Below are 20,048 nucleotides of genomic sequence, written 5' to 3'. Positions count from 1 at the left end.
GTTCCGTTCAGCAGGAGGAGCGTAAATGCCTAGCGACAGATCATGTAGCCATGAACCCGATTTCCCCCCCAAACAGACACCATTGTAGGAAGATGGAAGTTATGGAAATTTGACAACATTCTGGATATCGTTATAAGCGCTCATGGTTAAAGGCTTTTTCGTCTTCTTCCTCTTCTTCTTGGGGGATTATGGAATTTCCCTATTTCTATGAAATATTTATCGGCTCTGGGTGGAGGATATTCAGCTTTTATAAGAACATATGCAAATAGAGGATGCTCTGGAGATGCATCCAGGAGACACGGAGCGTGGCGGCGTTTTGGAGAAGAGGACCGACGTATTAAAGGAGAGAGAAGCATTTTATTTTGTTTTATTTATTTTATTTTATTTTATTTTATTTTTTTTATTTATTAAATTATTTTATTTCATTTACTTATTTCATTTATTTATTTATTTATTTATTTATCTATTTATTTTGTTTTATTTATTATTTTATTTTTATTTTATTTTATTTATTTATTTTTTTTGAGTGTGTGTGTGTGTGTGTGAGCGGCGACGGAGTAGCACGAACATACCTGGTGACCGACTTTCTAAACCCATAAAATAAAACTGTCCTTGTTGAAAAACAACAACTGTGGCTCCATGTCACCGTCCTGGCCTCTGACCCGCACCTGGGGGCTTTTATTGATGACTGTCCTGTTGTGTGTGTGTGTGTGTGTGTGTGTGTGTGTGTGTGTGTGTGTGTGTGTGTGTGTGTAGGTGTGTGTGTGTGTGTGTGTGTGTGTGTGTGTGTGTTGTGTGTGACAGAAAGAGAGAGAGAGAGAGAGAGAGAGAGAGAGAGAGAGAGAGAGAGAGAGAGAGAGAGAGAGAGAGAGAGAGGAGAGAGAGAGAGAGGGGAGAGAGAGAGAGAGAGAGAGAGAGAGAGAAAGAGAGAGAGAGAGAGAGAGAGAGAGAGAGAGAGAGAGAAGAGAGAGAGAGAGAGAGAGAGAGAGAGAGAGAATTTATACCTTCTTTCACAACAGGTTCTCCTTTCTGTCAGCAATTCCAGTATAAACAGGCGTTGTAATTCCTTTGTAAAGTCTTGGGCTAATTTCTTGCTTAAATAATTCCTGGGATGTTCTTGTGTTTGCATTTCAATGTAAACATTTGTGAGGAAGACCCCGTGAATATCACCGGAGTTCTGGTGATCTTGGCGTGGACACGGTTAGGCGGCGGCAGATCATCGCCAGCAAGACAGCGCCTGCACCTCGCAGTCAAGAGTTTGGCAGACGAGGCGCCAAGGAACAAGACACTCGGTCACAAGTTAAAGTTTACGAGGTTCTCTTCTCGCCTCAGCTGGTTCTCACCCTCTCCCGCGCTGCTGAATATTGGCACCCTGATGGCTGTCTTTGAGCGCTGACAAAGCTGGTCCGGAGCGAGGGATCGCTGGCCCAGAGGAAGGAAAAGAAGGAGGACGAGCGAAAGTCAGGGAGAATGGCAAAGCTAAGATCATTAAGATTTTGGATTTCAACTCATAGTCGTCGGAAGGGAGGGAACAAGCCATGGGTGATGGGTGTATGAGAGAGAGAGAGAGAGAGAGAGAGAGAGAGAGAGAGAGAGAGAGAGAGAGAGACGAGAGAGAGAGAGAGAGGTCATTGTTGCATGATGATAAGGATGAAAAGTGAAAGTAACACTAGGGAACAACTGGTCGTGTTTACAAACCAAGGACGCATAGCTTTCACACACCTTAACAATTATCTCATCCCTTTGTTTCCACCCCAATTTTTTTTCGCCTCTAAGATTAATTAACATCCTGTTTTATCTGTGTAGTTGTCATGCCTGTAATGTGTTCGGGGAATAACATTTATGCAATAATTCACTTGGAAACACGCGTTGCGTAAGGTCACCAGGATGGTACTTGCCACACTGAATGGTGACACACAACCCATCCCGCAATGGTTGCTGGCGGCGGTGCGCTTCCCTTCCCACCATGTGCACCTGAGGAAGCGGTTCCCTAAAGGCGTATGCATGAAAGCGCTATCTTTTTCCTAGGATCCCCTGGCTGGGTTTATTTGCCTCACACCCGTCAGGAGGGGGAAGAAAGCCTTCACTACAACACGCTTCTTACACGCTCACTGACCGTCTATGCCTTGTTAACACATCACTGCCATTTTTACTCAGGCTATTCATCGAGTGTTTGCTATATATCATTTAAGTCCGAGAGAAATAAGCGGCAACGCGTTAAAACTACTCCATGGTGACACGAAAAAAAATACAATTTAGAAAGAAAAAAGTCTCTCTCTCTCTCTCTCTCTCTCTCTCTCTCTCTCTCTCTCTCTCTCTCTCTCTCTCTCTCTCTCTCTCTCTCTCTCTCTCTCTCTCTCCTCTCTCTCTCTCTCTCTCTCTCCCCCCCGATAAAAGCATAACTACTGAAATCAAATAGTTTTGCCGAGCGTGGAAGGCATATGCCACTGTCACATTTTATCAAATCCATACCGTACGCATAATGCACAGTGTTTGTAGTTTTTTTTTTCTTCTTTTTTTTTTTTTAATAAATGAATTCTGTGTTTTGCAAGAGCCTATCAAAGCTGAAAGCAAAGTGCAGCGTTCAAAGCCTCACCTAACCACAGGCAACAATTCCATGATTGAAGTCTCGCCACTCCACACCACAGTTCGTCCTTGAACTTAAGTAAATTCCATACTGTTTCGTGCAAAGCCGTAAAAGTCATGCATTTTTCCATAACATCTTTTGTTTTGTTTTTTTAAGAAAATTGAGCGAAAAGTGAAAAGGATAGGGAAAAAAGAGAAAACATGCACCATCCGCCTGGCCAAGTCATCGAAGCTCCTACAGTATCCAAAACCCAGCAATGTTAATACAGGAACCATTATACATTTTCAAGTGAAGATATCGATGATGACGTTATCCCATGTGATGAAGGTATGCATTCCACACCTGCGCTACTGGCGGCACCTTAGATGGCTGTGAAATGCAATCTGGAAGGGGCAGGTCTTGTCCCACAGACGGCATGGATGCTGTGCACCGGGAGGAATAATTCCTTCAGCTTGTTAGTCATCCTCTCCTCCGTGACTCCCTCCCATATTACGCGTGCTACGTTTGGCCTCGCACAATTGCATTACCACCGATGTGTTCTGAGAATACAAAGCCTGATGAGATCGATACAATTTTGCTCAGAGGATCACATCCATGGATTGAGGTTTCCACCTGTGTGTCCAGGCCTTTGAGGAAGCCACAATTTCTGTTCACATAAAGGTTGATCAACAACACAAGATATTAAAAGACAAAATATTGAGAAGTAATCGGGTTTACTTTTGTCAGGGAGTCACGTTCCCAGCCAAAGAAAGAATGCCTGCTTGGTGTTAGTGGCGAAGAACATACGATTAGTGCTATGTATTCAGTTGCTGGTTTGGTGTTTCAAACTCAAATAATCTAGTTTAGGGCACATTTCTGAAACTTTATCTTTGGCATTTATTTATTTATTATTTTCTCTAATAAGAGATGTGCAGTGTGCAGTGCCTGCCTCAACCACACGGCTGCTCCCTTATTAGAGGAACTAAGGGCAGGTCATCCCTTCAACATATGTGAGTTATCTTGTATGTTTTTTTTTTTTTCTTGTTCTACACAAATAAAATTAAAATAATAAATGCCCCATATATATATTTTTCTTTCTTTTTCTCTAGTCATGTTGCCGTTTTTCTTGGCTGCTTCCTTTGTTTTTCGCGTGCAGACGCTCAAATACGTTTAGACAATTAACCTACTATGTTTCCCCATTTTGTCATTCGCCGCTCGTACAGATGTCTTGCCCTCACCAGTGCTTTAAAAGATACAATTTGATTCTCTTCTTTCTGGAAAATAATAAAATGGTGTACGACAAGAGAAAACAAATGATTAACGTACCAGGAAGCACAACATACATGCATATGCAATATTTTCTTGCATACACAGATGTGTATGCATGTATGTACGCATATCCCGCCTTTATTGACGAAACAAACTTCACTCCTAACTCATTAAGAGACCCTCCGAGGTACTTTTACCTTTCGCCCAATTTGAAAACACTTCTGGGAGCAAACTCGCAACTTTGAGAGTCCTTTTAGGACTTTGGAGCAATTTTTGAAAGTAATCTTTATTTTGAGAGTAACTTTTAGCTTTTAGAGTGTTTATTAATAGGTCCTTGATAATTTGGTTTATTAAACGTTTTGTTTGTTTTCATTGTCTGAAGTTAAAAGTTCTATACATCCCAAAACAAAAGTGTTCAATTAAACTTTTTAAGGTTAATATTCAAAACAAGCAGTGAAGCAGATCTCAGATGAGCGAAATTAATCAATATACTAATAGGCTTGAAATGAACAGTGATGACATCGCTTGTATTAGTTACTTTGGTATAATATTTACCGATTTATATATTTCTATTCATTTATTTTGTTTATTTTATTAGTTTATTATATTTGTTAATATTTGCAATAATCGTGAATTTCTTTTGGATTTAATATAGTTATGTGATACCATAGACTATTTTTTTCCTTCTTACAAATAGGATTAAAAAAAAACTCTTTGGGTGTTGACCGTAACCTATAGGTTCAACTGTAGTATAAAGGACCTCAGTCACTTCCTTCCTCTCATCAAGTATATATAATTCTGTCAACTGATTTTACTTTACTTATTTTTTGCTTGTCTGAAGATGGGAGAGCTTTAAATACCAAAAAAATTACGTGTTACGAAATATGCAGTAGATTTAAATAATTCGGTGAAAGGACCTTTCTTTATTATGCAAAGCTAGCAAAAAACCAGCTTTCTACAATAGCCGAATCTCTACTAATTCATCGTACGTTTAAAATAACCTATAATGACATTGGTCCAAAACTATATATATATATATATATATATATATATATATACGAGTATATATATATATATATATATATATATATATATATATATATATATATATATATATATATATATATATATATATATATATTACACGTAAAGGTGTCTCGCTAAGGAAACAAAGAAGAAAATTTTCATCTGCCACTTCGGAAAAAAAAATGAGATGGAAAGATAGATAGATAGATAGAAAGAGAGAGAGAGAGAGCGAGAGAGAGAGAGAGAGAGAGAGAGAGAGAGAGAGAGAGAGAGAGAGAGGAGAGAGAGAGAGAGAGAGAGAGAGAGAGAGAGAGAGAGAGATTCGTTTACGTATATATCGTGAAATGTTTATTATGCATAATATGCATGGAGTTTGTAAATGAAGAAAGCAATTGTGCGTGCATGATTTAATTGATTCACAAATTCACTTGTAAAAGCGGGTATTGCAGAGGAGGATGGGTATGTAGAGAAGGGAGGTTTGATAGCATTGGTTGTGATAGGACAGTATTACTTTTGCGGTGTTCCATATCCCTCACATGGAACCGTTATAATACTATTTTTTAGGTATTTGTTGCTTTGTGTGTATTATACTATAGTGAGTTGTTCACTGCTTCGTGTGTGTTATGTACTGGTGTGTTTCTCGCTGTGTGTGTGTGTGTGTGTGTGTGTGTGTGTGTGTGTGTGTGTATTGGTGAGGAGTGGTAGGTGTTATGTTCGTGTTTACTTGCAAACCATGAAGGTGATCACGTATATGGCTGGCCATTCAGCATTTAGTTTCCCACAATTATGAGGTTGGAGAAAACAACGCAGCAGTCTAGGACCACGCCTGGTTTGTGTCACAGGCAGTGTTTGAAAAGCAGTTGTGATTCGAATTTGACGCGATGCTGTGAGTATTGGCCATTTGTTGCCATACCTTGTAAACTAATATCCCTTCAGTAAAAACCATAGTTGAGTTCTGGCCCATGTAATACTGGTGATACTCACTGAAGCGAACAAGTCAACCAAGGTACCTCCAAAAAATATATATAAATGATCAAATGAAATAAATAAATAAAATACTATGGAAACACAATAGTTCAAATCCATTAAACTGTACCACCATGCGTATATTTTGAAAACTTAATATATTGTTAAGGAGAGAATGTGTGTGTTTGTGTGTGTGTGTGTGTGTGTGTGTGTGTGTGTGTGTGTGTGTATATATATATATATATATATATATATATATATATATATATATATATATATATATATATATATATATATATATATATATATATATATATATATATATATATACAAAAAAAATCAAATCAAGTTCGTATTGAAGAATACGTGAATTTTATTTATAGTACTTTCATAAAAAAATCTTGTGCTAAACCATTATGAATCCCCGACCAAGTACTTTGCTATAAATACACACTTGATTAGCGGTACACACACACACACACACACACACACACACACACACACACACACACACACACACACACACACACACACACACACACACACACACACACACACACACACACACACACACACACACCTTTAGGATTAATGTTAAGTTTTTCCCCACCCCCTATGTACATTTTCAGTTTAACTGCCTAAATAATAAACCGTTTATTATTATTATTATTTTTATTATTATTATTATTATTATTATTATTTTACACACACACACACACACACACACACACACACACGTGGAGAGGACACTACCAACGTATATGAATGAAAACATCACCATCTCTAAAACACTCTCATAGAGAGATGGTTTACCAGTTTTGAGAAAATGTTTTGAGTAAAAGTTATCTTCGTAAATCCCTTGCTTTATAATGTAATTCTGTATTTTTCGTTTTTCCTGCCTGCAGTAGTGCCACAATGGAGCCACTACAACGCACGCATGACTGATCCATTCTGGGAATGCTTCAGCCTGTTAAAAATGGTAATTTAATCACCCAGTGTCTGTGTGAGGATGAAGCGAGTAAATGTGAAATAGTCTGTTGGAATGTCCCGCTGTGTTTGCTAAGTTGCGCTAATTGCCTTCCACTGTTTAGAAACGTTAGAAAATATGTTAATTTTGGGGGGAATTTACTGTCGTATAGTGTTGCTGAATAACGCAAAAGGACTTACGATGTAGGAAAGACAGACGGTAGATAATAGCCGTCAGGCTAAATATGATTTTGTGATGATTCGTATTATGCTGTACAGTAAATGAACTGTTGAAGCTGGTGAGCCAAAGAGTTGACATTTGATAATGAGGCGGGCACACGGGACGTAAAAGTGAGGCTTCTCCTGAAGAAGGAGCGATAAATCGTAACAGTTTACGATAAAGCTATAAACATCCTTTTCTCTATAGGTTATAGATAGACTAACTAGATATTGTAGTAACAGCATATGAGCACAATTATTGAAGTTGAGGGAGGGGGTAGGTTGCCGGGGTCGAAACACCCGTTGTGGTGCTGCACTTAGCTGGATCAACTCACTGTGAATTATGGTACTGGATTAATTAAGAGGTCGGGCTATGTAGAGGAAGTGTTAATGGAAGGTTCGGGATTTGACTGTATTGTCCTTTCCTATGTACAAATTTACATACAACTTCCCTAGAGATTCTCCTTATTTCATGTTTGTATATATATATATATATATATATATATATATATATATATATATATATATATATATATATATATATATATATATATATATATATATATATATATATATATATATATATATATTCAAAAGAAATTCATTTAAGTTTTTCTGCACTCAGATTGGTTGTCTGAGAGTGATTGCATAAAATCTTTATTTTTCTTTTTTCCCTGAAGAAAGAAACATGACCACGAAAAATTGCTTCGGTAGAAAAAAAAGTATATATATATATATATATATATATATATATATATATATATATATATATATATATATATATATATATATATATATATATATATATATATATATATATATATATATATATATATATATATATATATATATATATATATATATATATATATATATATATATATATATATATATATACGAGGTGTGTCATTAAAGTTCCAGGACTGGTGCCACACAAGTTTTATTTCACATCCAGGCTACAAACTATAGGTTATCTCCTTCGAAGTAATCCCCCTGGCACCGCATGCACTTGTCCATCCTTCTCTGCCAGGCTTGCATGCACTGCTGGAAGGATTCTTGCGGGATGCTCCTCAGCTCCGTCGTCACGGCCTTTTTGATGTCGTCCGCATCATCAAAACGGGTCCCCTTCATGACCTCCTTGAGCTTGGGGAAGAGGAAGAAGTCGCACGGAGCGAGGTCAGGTGAGTAGGGCGGTTGCTCCAGCACGGCGATGTTCTTCTTGGCCAAGAACTCTCTGATGCTCAGGGCATTGTGAGCAGGCGCATTGTCGTGGTGAAGCAGCCACGAGTTGCCCTGCCACAACTCCCGCCTCTTCTCGCGCACTGCACGAAGCAGACGCCGCAGTACTTCTTTGTACACATGTTGGTTGACTGTCTGGCCCTGTGGCAAGAACTCGCAGTGGACGATGCCCCTCACATCGAAGAAAGCGATCAACATGACCTTGAAGCTGGACCTGGACTGCCTTGCTTTCTTCGGCCGTGGCGACGCCGGACTCTTCCATTGAAGGCTCTGGCGTTTGGTCTCCGGGTCGTACTCAAATACCCAGGACTCATCGCCGGTGATGACTCTCCTGAGCAAGTCTGGTTCAGTTTCCAGACGCTCGAGGATGTCCTGACACACCTGCATGCGTCGTCCCTTCTGGTCATCGTTCAGGAGTCTCGGCACCATCTTCGCACAGACTTTCCGCATGCCCAGATCTTCAGTGATAATCTTCCACACGCTGTTGTGGTTCATGCCAAGCTCATCTGCGATCTTTCGAACAGTCAACCGACGATCGTCACGCACCATCTGCTTGACACGCTCAACATTGGCCTCATTCCTGCTCGTTGAGGGTCTTCCACTCCTGGGGTCATCTTCCACGTCCTCCCGGCCCTCTTTGAACCTCTTGCACCACTCAAAAACACGTGAGCGTGACATTGTCTCATCCCCGTACACTTTTTGCAGCATACCCAGTGCTTCTGACGGCGTTTTCCCCAACTGCACCAAAAACTTCAAGTTTGTTCGCTGTTCAGCGCTCATTGTTAAACGACCTGCAACAGAGGACATGATTTTAAAAGCACGTAAGAAAAAGATTAGTGACTGTAGAGGGTTGGGAGCGCAGTTGTATACTCCAGAAGGATTACTTTGAAGGGGAAATATGGTGGTTTGTGGCTTGGGTTTGAAATTCATCTTTTAGGACACCAGTCCTGGAACGTTAATGACACACCTCGTATATATATATTTTTTTTTTTTTTTTTTTTTTTTTTTTTTTTCGTGTTTCCAGAAAAGTATTTGATTACTTTTGATTTGCACATACTATCTTACTCTTCAAAAAAAAAAATCAATATTCATTACGAAAAGGCGTCATATGAGTACTCTTTATTCCCAAACCACTATCCGTGGAGGCCTTTATGCGTATATGGGGTTGAGTCAGGATGTGCAAGGAGCAACCTTCCTTGTACTCTGTTTCGGTATTATTTGGCCCTAGAATGTTTCATCATGATCACAGCATTTTCAGAGGTGACATATTCATTCCTCATTTGTTTCCTCTGCAATTTTTTTCCTCTCCGTTTCATTGTTTAATCCCGAGTCACAAAAGGTCTGTTCTTTACCAGGCATGTCAGGTTCTCACATGAAGGCAACAATTAAACACACACACACACACACACACATTCTCTCTCTCTCTCTCTCTCTCTCTCTCTCTCTCTCTCTCTCTCTCTCTCTCTCTCTCTCTCTCTCTCTCTCTCTCTCTCTCTCTCTCCCTCTGTAAATTTTCAGCTTATACAGTATATACCCTGAAATTAAGTTGCCTCCTTGAGTGATGTTATTCAGCATGTGATATACAGCTTTTGTGAAGGTGTGAAAGTAAATGTTTGATTACGAAGTTACCAGCTTTTCCTGGGCACTGGAGAACACCTGCCTGTAACTTTCACGAATCTTTTTTTTTTTTCTATCAATATTTCCTTTTCATAGTTTTATTATTACCAAGAATGTCTGACATTAGTGCAGCTACGTAATATAGTGTATTTTATTCATGTTAATGAAATGTGCTAGTATTCCTTGACACCCGAAACTGATAACTAGTAAAGAGAATAAAATTTTGAATTGCTTTAGCGAATTCTAGGACCGATGTGATAGAAGAGAATAGAACATGCACCTCCCTTCATCTGTAATCACGACGTCTGTTTTTTCTTCATTATATCCTTTTCGTATACTTCATTTTTATTGTCATTTTTCTATTCGTGTCCTCTGGACTCGGTTTTTATGTCATTTTTCTCTTCCTAATGTAATTTCAGGTCAACCACTCATGAGTGTCGGCGCCCGCTGTTTCTTGGCGACATCTCTTCGTGCAGTGGTTCCCGAACACCTAGTGAGTGAGTATCCCTCTACACTGAATTTCATTTGTGACTGTTACTTTTTTTTTTTTCCTGATAACCATTACGGCTGCTGCAGGGGTGGTGACCCATGTTGATCACTTTTCTGATCTGCAGTAGAATGCCTCAAGATTCATGGCTGGGCTATCAAACATCAGTGAACATCAGTAAGTAAACAGTTCACGCAGGGAATCCACAGAACGCCTAACTTCTGATCTCTCTAAAATTTCTGCTTGAGGCAGAGCAAACTTGTATTGTTCAATGCCTCTAAAACTCGATTGCCCCATCTATCAACTCGACACAACCTTCCAGACCACTATCCCCTCTTCTTCAATGACACTCCATTGGCCCCGTCTTCTACACCGAAGATTTCTTATAATCTAAACTGGAAACTTCACATCTCATCTCTAGCTAAAACAGCTTCTATGAAGATAGGTGTTCTCCGCCAGTTTTTCTCACCCTTCCAGCTGCTAACTCTGTATAAGGGCCTTATCCGTCCATGTATGGAATATGCTTCACATCTCTGGGGCGGTTCCACTCATATCGCTCTTTTAGACAGGGTGGAATCAAAAGCTTTTCGTCTCATCAACTTCTCTCCTCTAACTGACTGTCTTCAGCCTCTTTTTCATCTCCGCGATATTGCATCTCTTACTATCTTCTACTGCTATTTTCATTCTAACTGCTCTTCTGATCTTGCGAACTGCATGCCTCCCCTCGTCCCGCAGCCTCGCTGTACAAGACTTTCTTCTTTCTTTCACCCCTATTCTGTCCACCTCTCTAATGCAAGAGTTAACCAGCATTCTCAATCATTCATCCCTTTCTCTGGCTTCTGTATTTCCACCTTCCTATGACTTGAACTCCTTCAGGAGTGAGGTTTCAAGACACTTATCCTTCAATTTTTGACCACCGCTTCGGACCTGTTCGGGAACCGGCATCTCAGCGGGCTTTTTTTTTTTCCTTATTAGGTTTTTGTTGCCCTCGGCCGGTGTCCCTCCTACATTAGAAAAAAGAAAATGCTTTGAGCATACTTTCGAATTGTCCCTCATCACGAGATTTCTAACCTGAATACTGTCCTCGATGGACAAACTTTCAACTTAAATAATTTACTGTAGTGCCGTCTGATGGAGTATTTTTGAAGTTGTGAGAGATGTCATCTTTTGGGTAAGGATTTTTTGTTCTCAATATCACTGTCATTTCGCGTGGATATGATACACAAAAATACTCTTGTATGGATGGAAGTGCTATGTTTCCTTTGTGGTTTTTCGTGTTTCTGTGATTATTATGATGATAATACATTATTACTACGCTGTGGCATTATAATGGCTCGAGGTTGTGACAATTAATAATTTTCAATAATTTGCTCGACGCAAAGGTATCAAAACAGTCTTGCCAATATTAACTTTACTCCATGACAAACTTACATAGAAATCCTTTCCATTGTTTATGCCAACACATGTAGTCCGGTTTGGGGTCTTCAGTATGCTAATGAATCTGTTTCTAAATTTCTATGGCCCTACGAGTCTTCTTTTTTGTTCTCCTGACATTACTTACACTCCCCCTTTGGCTACCGGGTAATGTTAACTTGGTTCTTTCTTTACACATTGCATGTGGTGCTTTCGTTATCTTTAGGTGTTATCATTCTTTCCTTCTGTGAGCGACATTGCAAAATCAGCAAAACATTTTCATTGTCGTTCCCAGCAGTATTTCCTCCTTTACCCTCCCAACTGCCTAAGTTTCAGTAATATGGACAAATAATTTTCTTTCCGGTATTTCGGTGATGTGCTTCTCCACTCACAAAGCATTACTGTCCCTCTATTATCCCATCCTGCTGATGCTTTTCTGATTGAAGTATAATTACATGATCGTCTGTTTACTACCCCTCATCGGACCCTCATCCCTTCACTCATGCATCACCGATATAAATGTCATTTAGATGAGAATTTATTCCCGGCGTAGGCTGCGGTCAATTCCAAAGCTTTAGCAGTGCTGCCTGTGTCCTGTCACATTTATTATGATGCTAATTATAAGAATTCCCAAAACTCTTCCAGAACCAGTGGCCGTATTCACAAAGATTCTCAGAAAAATTATGCCTAGAGTTTAGCATAAAACATAAAAGCAAAAACAAGTATAATGTAAAATAGCAACAGTGCCAAAACAGTAATACCTTACACTTTTTAATAAATTTCATGTGTTTAGTGCAATCTTTTAGGGAGGCGGGCAAATACCCCCCAAGGAAAAAAATGAAAATTTACATCCGATTTTGTAAGGATCTGAATGTATGATATCTGTCTTTTTAGAAGCAAATTAAATCCCATGCAAAGCACAAGTATTTTTTTCATTGTTTACAGCCTTGACCCCGTGGGACCGCACTCAGTAATTCCGATCCTTTCTGCCATTTTCTTTAGTATGGAGCAGACAGCGATCCCTAAGGCAGAATAGGCTAGTTGGACAGATGACGAGACTTCTCCTCGTCCAGTTAATATATAAGGAAAGAAGTAGCCTGAAGGGCTAATTTAGCCCAATTCATCGCTATTGCTAAAGAATGCAATGTATTTGTCATTCTCATTTTTAGCGTCAGTGGAGCACTCCTTTAAGTGGCTCTCCACGGCATCTTTCACCAAATTTGTCACGAATAACACTCCTGCATGATCAACAGTTCATTCACTCATATCACCGAGAATATCTTTGCGGGGCTTATAATTCTTGAGGTAGTGGACTCGGGCTCCTAAATGATCGGCCATCTCGCGTTTTTCTTACGTTAAGCACAATGTTCAGCACGGCCCGGACCGTGCTGAACTTGTGCTGAACTTCAGCACAGTACTAACCACTCAGTTATTGGCCTTCAGCAGCAGAACACGAACATACCGTAGATACACTGTTGTCAAATACACCAAGTTTTTGTTTTCTGATGTCTTCAAATATCATGTATTACGTTCTGCTTCAAAACATCAATTGACGGTCTGTGGTTTATTGATTTTTATAATTTATGTATGAGCGTAGCATGCCAAGCACTGTCTTGTTCAGAGCACGGTGATAGTGATTATCAGGAGGTATGTACTGCTGCTCTAAGGAATGTATCGCTCGCGCAGTCCAGAAGATCCAGTACATTCATATCATCCCGTGCTGTACCTTACCATGCCTCATGATACACCTCACACTATTCAGCAATTCTGGCTATAACAAAACCCAATCAGTAGAATTGTACTTCACCAGGTTTCATAATCAAGCAAATCATGTCATCACTTGAATGTTTGAAACAAGTTGTTACATATTCCACAGTTGAGTTAAAAGTACTGTAAGCTTTCATGACCATTGCAATAAATTGAAATCCGTGCGCTACTACGTGTATAATTATTATGTTTCAGACTGGCGGGATACACAGAAACCAGGGCAGATTGGGTGAAGTGCAACCTGTCTCAGGCGAGTCTTAGCGTGGAGTGAACTTGTGCCTCCGCGACCCCAGACGAGTCATAAAGCGGACCATTCACAGGTCAGCTGTAAACTCATTGATCATGATGGCGAGAGGCACTGGAGAGGATTTCCAGGGGACGCCTGAATGGCCAGAAAACTTTTTCAATCGCCCTGCAGAGCCGTCACCAGCATCATACTCTGAAGGCCATGAAAGCGTTGATCTTTGATACTCGCAGACTGACAAAAGACTACATCAGGCCACAAGTTGCCGGGAGTAACCGTGATATTGACGTTATCCCGCCGACGTATTACAGGGAAGAGAATATCATGAGACGCGAACGCTCTAAAGAAATACAAGAATACATAAAGAAGAATGCGAGAAGGAAAGGAAAGGACCTATAAGGCACAGCGAATGGTGGGAAGATATTAAGAAACTGATAATGTGAAAAAGAAAAAGGGGAGTATAAAAAAGAGAGAAAAAAAACAGAGAAAGAGACAGAGAAACAAACGCCATAAAAATAAATAGACAAAAGACCGAACAAAGACACGCAGTCATAGAGACTATAGCCGTAGTGTAATAAAGGAGGTGTCATACCCATGGAACGTAAGCGATGGGCAGGTAGCGGCGCCCAATCCAAGGTGTTTGGCATATGGATTAGGTATCCAGTTCCTTTCTCTTCTGACTTTAACCTTCCCAGTCATTACTGCCAGGTATCCAATTCAAGACTTGGTGAATTTAGGAGCGTCCAAGAAAAATCCCGGTTTCGACCAGGATTCCAACCAGAGACTTCCTGCATTGTAGTCAGACACCCTGCCGCCTGAGCTACCGCGCTCCCAAAGCAAAGGTATGTGCGACTAACTTGAGATTCAGGAAAACAGCCAAAGGAGCAGTATCTCTCAAGATTTGTAGAGGAAGCAGGAGAGAAAGTCATTGAGAAGAGGAAGAATAGAATAAAGAAAATGGAAGAAGATGAAGCCAAGAACTGGGTTAGCAAAATAAGGAGAGAGAGAGAAAGAGAGAGAGAGAGTGAGAGAGAGAGAGAGAGAGAGAGAGAGAGAGAGAGAGAGAGAGAGAGAGAGAGAGAGAGAGAGAGAGAGAGAGAGAGAGACTGAATTAGCAGAACGAGCAGAGGGGAGGCAAGCGAGAACAAATTTTTCAGTGACACCCATCGGTTAGACGAAAGAGGAACGTGTGTGTGTGTGGACAAGGCTGACTCACTGTAGTAAATTAAGGAAGAGAGACTGGGTGACGAAAAAAACAAAAACAAGAAGGTACAAAACGAAGATGACTAAAGGAAATAATTCAACCGCTTGCAGTCCACGCGAGGAAGAAAATCCTTCGGAAAAAGAACAATGGAAACATATCCAAACTTAATGTAGCGGTCCAGTCTTCATGTAAAAGACCGGAAAGAAACTCATCTTCCTGAAATGACCAAAATGACACAGAAGTCAGACGAAAAGTGTGACCAAGAAATCAATATAAAGAGCGCTGAACCACATCCGTTTACTAAAGTCCAGCTCGGCGGAGGAAAAAAAATGAAAGGCAGAAGTAAGGACGGAAAATTATATATATATATATATATATATATATATATATATATATATATATATATATATATATATATATATATATATATATATATATATATATATATATATATATATATATATATATATAAAGAGTAAGAAAGAAAAAATGTTAAAGGCTGAAATTTCACTTAGGAACTGTGAGCCGCAGTGAAAATTACCTGAACAGCCTGCTCTGTACTCTCCAATGGTAAAACAGGAAATTTCCGCCAACCACTTTCAGGAGTCCACGGTGTCTTCCACCGGCGTGATAGGTGGTCGAAGATATTGCCGACCCGCTCACCCGTGCGTCCCTCACGAGGCAGACGAGGTGGGTCATCCCATCACCTTCACGCTTGGCTTCCCGCGGCAGGACACCAACACTTGGATTCAAGACAAAGCTGCCACGACCCGATTCATTTTCTGTTCATTTTTCGCCGTGGTTTCCCATCATGTGCATGAGATGACTTCGTCTCTTTAAAATTGATTGACGTAATTTTACAAACTGCGACAGTTCTGTCATACCTCAGGAAGAAGCTGCGTGATCGTTACGGTAGATAGTAATAACATTTTACGAACAGTATCGCAATAAACGGATAATGAAAAGACATTGCCGCAAATCCATTCCTGCAACAACTACATTGACGCTCGCTTCCTCACCTCGCGTCCCCCTCTTGCTTCCGCGTGACGTACGTGGCCGAGGGGAGGAGTTTGTTTTAACTGACGTTTAGAGGACTTGCAGTTAGGAGGTCAGGTTAGCAGAGAGAGAGAGAGAGAGAGAGAGAGAGAGAGAGAGAGAGAGAGAGAGAGAGAGAGAGAGAGAGAGAGAGAGAGAGAGAGAATACTTGTATATTCAAATGTATCTCGTGTGTTATGCTGTTAGCTTCTGTATTTAAAAAAAAATATTTCTAACTTAACGCGAGGTTCTTGATTCCAAGGAAGAAAAAAATTTATAGAAATAGCACAATATCATGATAATTTTCATTCTCCATCACTTTTATAGAACTACTTTATTCAACCAATATCTTTCCACTCCCAAATACACAGACATTCGAGGCAGCATGGCCACAGTAAGTCTGAGTTATGGTGTGTTCCTGGATTTGTGTTCTAGAAACAATATTGTCTGGGAACACTAGGTAGACTTTTTATTATCGAAAACTACTTTCCTTTTGATATTGTTCGCACTAACGCCAACGTTTCCGTATGATCTTGTTCCCGGATTTCACATTTTTTCTTTCTAGTTTATATAAACTGTGTGTGTGTGTGTGTGTGTGTGTGTGTGTGTGTGTGTATATATATATATATATATATATATATATATATATATATATATATATATATATATATATATATATATATATATATATATATATATATATATATATATATATATATAGTCTTGAAACCTCCCTCTTGAAGGAGTTCAAGTCATAGGAAGGTGAAAATTCAGAAGCAAGCAGGGAATTCCAGAGTTTACCGGAGAAAGGGATTGATGATTGAGAATACTGGTTAACTCTTGCATTAGAGAGGTGGACAGAATAAGGGTAAGAGAAAGAAGTAAGTCTTATGCAGCGAGGCTCCGGGAAGAGGGGAGGCATGCAGTTAGCAATATCAGAAGAGCAGTTAGCATGGAAATAGAAGACGGCAAGAGATGCAACAATGCGGCGATGAGAAAGAGGCTGAAGACAGTCAGTTAGAAGAGTTGATAAGAGGAAAAGGTTTTGATTACACCCTGTCTAGAAGAGCGGTATGAGTGGAACTCCCCCCTTCCAGATGTGTGAAGCATGTTCTATACATGGCTGGATAAAGCCCCTTTATAGAGTTAGCAGCTGGAAGGGTGAGAAAAACTGGCGGAAACGTCTCAGAACACCTAACTTTATAGAAGCTCTTTTAGCTAGAGATAAAATGTGAAGTTTCAGTTTATATTATAAGTAAAGAACAGACCGTGGATGTTCAGTGTAGTAGAGGGGGACAGTTGAGTGGCATTGAAGAAGAGGGGATAATTGTCTGGAAAGTTGTTCCCCTACTCGGCTGTTTGTCACGCGAGCTTCAGGAACATTTAATTTAAAGTAGCATGATATGAGCAGGCTCGAAAGAAAATTTGAAGTATATATATATATATATATATATATATATATATATATATATATATATATATATATATATATATATATATATATATATATATATATATATATATATATATATATAATTTATTTACACTAACAAGAGTTCACTCGTTACGGGGTAGTATTGTAACGTGGTGGTATTAGGTCTCTTGTTACTGGAGAGAGTAACCATACATGAGTGTGTTTTGTATCTGTGAAATAGTGTCATTACTTCACTTAGTTTTATAGTTTGTTCAGAGTTTGTGGACACACGAACGCTACTGCCCTCAGCAGGAGGCGTCTTGCGGCAGAGCTCGCAGGAGGCAGCCGCTTGCAGCGAGCGTCATTGCCTCTCTTTCTCTTCTCTCCCTCGGGAGGTGCCACCAGCTGACACATAGCGGATGTACAGTAGACATAACATAAGCATTTGCATCAGCACCACGTGATCAGGATGGCCCCTGTTAGTTGGCAATATTTGTTCTGACGAACAACAGGGAAGTGTCCTGTACAAAATAAACAAAGGACAACTTCCGTGATGATTAACAAAGAGTTTGTTCCTGCCTATTCTTACCTACCTATGGGTACAAGATTGTGTCGTGTTGATAGATGGAGGAAAAGAGTTTTTGTGGTATTGAATAATGCTAAACTTGCTCTGCCACAATCAGAAATTTTAGAGGGATCAGAAGTGAGGCGTTCTGTGGCTTTCCTGCATTAACTGTTTACTTCCTGAAGGGTCTCTGACACTATAGCAGTGGTCATTCCTAGGAAAATCAGCAAAATACTTCCTCATGTCCCCCCATCTAGCAGAGGCAAAACACCAGAGGCACCTACGCTTTTGGAGATCCTCAGGAGGGATTGGAGCAATAGGACAAGATACAGATATGAGACTGTGATCGGAGGAACCGAACGGAGGAGAGAGGGTAACAGCATAAGCAGAAGGATTAGAGGTTAGGTAAAGGTCAAGAATGTTGGGCGTATCTCCAAGACGGTCAGGAATACGAGTACGGTGTTGCACCAATTGCTCTAGGTCGTAGAGGATAGAAAGGTTAAAGGCTAGTTCACCAGGATGGTCAGTGAAGGGAGAGGAAAGCTAAAGCTGGTGGTGAACATTGAAGTCTTCGAGAATGGAGATCTCCGCAAAAGGGAAGAGAGTCAGAATGTGCTCCACTTTGGAAATTAAGTAGTCAAAGAATTTCTTATAATTAGAGGAGTTAGTTGAGAGGTATACACTTCAGATGGTGGAAAACTCGAAATATTCAAGAGCGCTGGCACGAGAGCAGGTTAAGTCGTTGCGCACATAGACGTTAGTTTTTCTTCAATCATCTAGAACTTTTTACTTTTTTTTTTTTGTCGTCCGGTCTCTTAAATAGAAAAGACTCCTGCTTTCTCTTTTTCGGTGACTGCAAATAATTTTCTACAAAGCTATGAATGTCAACACATGTACCATAGCAGTGGAAGGAAGGAATTTGACACCCGCTAGGGGAGCTTCTTAGCTTCGAGATGTGAAATGTCAATTTTTACGGATGAAAATCCCTTATAACGTTACTTGGCATCAAGATCAGAGAGCAGCTAACACTGGGAAGCGTAAAATGTTAATGTATTCTACCGACCTCTTTTGGGGAAATTAATTAAATTTTAGATACTGTTAAAGCAACACCACAAACAAACGAGAACGGTGAGTACACGTTACGGTTATGTTGCCAGCGTGGGAACCTTACCCTTGTCCTGTCTAGGCCAACTCACGACACATTTTGCGGCAGTTCCTTGCATGGTGGCGTGTGGTGGCCAGCGGAAAGCGCCAGCATTAAACACTCGCTGACATTTATCATATTCATCACTGACTGACAAACCGTAATTAGTTAACGATTCTGTATCCTGTGTTGCATAATGCCCTGTGAATTTCAAATTTTGAAATGGAACATAAATAATTACTTGAACTAATGCACATGTTTATGTTAAGATCACCCCAAAAGAAAAAAAAAGTGATGTCAAGTGGATTTTTTTTTTTTTTCGTCGGCGTATTCTGTAGAATAAGACATCAGTACTTTAGGCAGTACTTTAGGCAAAATGTATTGCATGTAGTGATTTTTAAAGCGAACCCATTTTTTTTCATGGAAGAAATTAACATCTAAAAGAAGATAAATAACTTAATCCTATAATTGCTCGTCACAAAATTAATATGGCGCCTCAAAGAAAGGCATCATACCACTCCGTCAACCCTGTATGTAGTTGACACATTTATCGTTTTCCATCCCGCATAATCTCAACGTCTTTTATCAACTCTCGACTTATACTCTTCTGGTATTTCATAAAAGAGCAAGAAGAGATTCTGTTGTTACCGTGCCTCAAAAACTCAATTTCTAATATATCACCAGGACACAACCTTTCTCGTAACTCACCTTCGTCTTTGTTCCTCTGTGCTAAACATTCCCGGGCTGTCGTCACCAAGGATGACGACTGAACATTTTATATCTCACCTTTGGCTGAAGGAGCTTCCATGAATTTAGTTCTTTTCGTGTTCGGCAGTGATACAGGAGCGCTGGTCGCCCTTTCATGGAGCATTCCCGGTCCGTGTGTGTGTGTGTGTGTGTGTGTGTG

The 20,048-nt window shown here is 39.8% G+C and overlaps 1 long non-coding RNA gene across 3 annotated transcripts in view; it reads left to right on the top strand.

Annotated features, from left to right (window-relative positions):
- The window catches only part of LOC135089756 (uncharacterized), a 311,458-nt gene that overhangs the window by 281,859 nt on the left and 9,551 nt on the right, over positions 1-20,048 (top strand). For all 3 annotated transcript variants that reach the window (XR_010261626.1, XR_010261627.1, XR_010261625.1), the window contains one exon: positions 10,288-10,365. This is a non-coding gene — a long non-coding RNA (uncharacterized LOC135089756). The remainder of the gene's footprint in view (positions 1-10,287; positions 10,366-20,048) is intronic.

The sequence above is a fragment of the Scylla paramamosain genome, chromosome 3 (assembly GCF_035594125.1).
Source record: "Scylla paramamosain isolate STU-SP2022 chromosome 3, ASM3559412v1, whole genome shotgun sequence".
Lineage (NCBI taxonomy): Eukaryota > Metazoa > Arthropoda > Malacostraca > Decapoda > Portunidae > Scylla > Scylla paramamosain.
This window is presented reverse-complemented; position numbering and strand designations above follow the sequence as displayed.